Here is a 793-nt window from a genome sequence, read left to right on the forward strand (position 1 = left end):
CTGCTCCCTCCCCACCTCCCTGGATTGTCCCCCCCCCAACCCTCCCCCTGCCCATAAAGCTTACGGGATCCTGGAGGGATGGGGCGTATCTTGGGGTGGGCAGGGTTGGGGGGCTGTGGGAGGAAGGGGCTTCAGGCACGTATTGGGGGCAGGGGTGAGTTAAAGGCTTTATGCACCCCTTAAGTGCTTTGTGGAGCATTGAGGACTCTCAAGGTGACCTGAAGGTGAAACCACGCCTGTCCCACTGACGCCTTGCTGGTGGCCAGGATGATGGGGGTTGCATCTCTGCACATCTTGGGGGCAAAGACAGACCCCTGGGCACGGCTGGTTCTGGCTTTTGGGGTTGGGGAGATGGAGAAGGCCCATGGGACCTTCATCCCCCGATGTGTGGAGCAGGTTCCTCGCTGCCGGGGCACACCATGGCACCCGGCTGTCGCAGCAGTTGCCCACTAAAGCCAGCAGCAAAGGCACAGTGCTCGTCAGGAGCTGGGCACCCCGATCCCCCCACCTCATCCCCCCTTTCCTCACCCCCCCTCCAAGCACGGGGGTCCCGGCTCCCAGTGCCATGCTGGGACCAGTCTGACACTGCCCACCAGGCTTTGTCTGCCCCGGAGGGGCTGCGGGGAGGCAGTTTGGGGTTGCAGTGGGGTTGGGGCAACCCTGCCAGGTTGAGCCCTGGGGCAGAGGGGATGCTAAGACCCCGTTTCCCCCTGCCAGGGCCGGGGGGCCGGGATGGGGCTGCTGGTGTTGGCCCTGGCCACCTGGCTGGGGCCGGGGCCCGCCCCCGGGGGGG

The 793-nt window shown here is 66.0% G+C and overlaps 1 protein-coding gene across 1 annotated transcript in view; it reads left to right on the plus strand.

Moving 5' to 3' along the window:
• The window catches only part of LOC104286271 (selenoprotein Pb-like), a 4,872-nt gene that overhangs the window by 2,487 nt on the left and 1,592 nt on the right, over window positions 1-793 (plus strand). The gene's annotated exons all lie outside the window — the stretch shown is intronic.

This window comes from Charadrius vociferus, unplaced genomic scaffold, assembly GCF_000708025.1.
Source record: "Charadrius vociferus isolate BGI_N301 unplaced genomic scaffold, ASM70802v2 scaffold163, whole genome shotgun sequence".
Taxonomy (NCBI): domain Eukaryota; kingdom Metazoa; phylum Chordata; class Aves; order Charadriiformes; family Charadriidae; genus Charadrius; species Charadrius vociferus.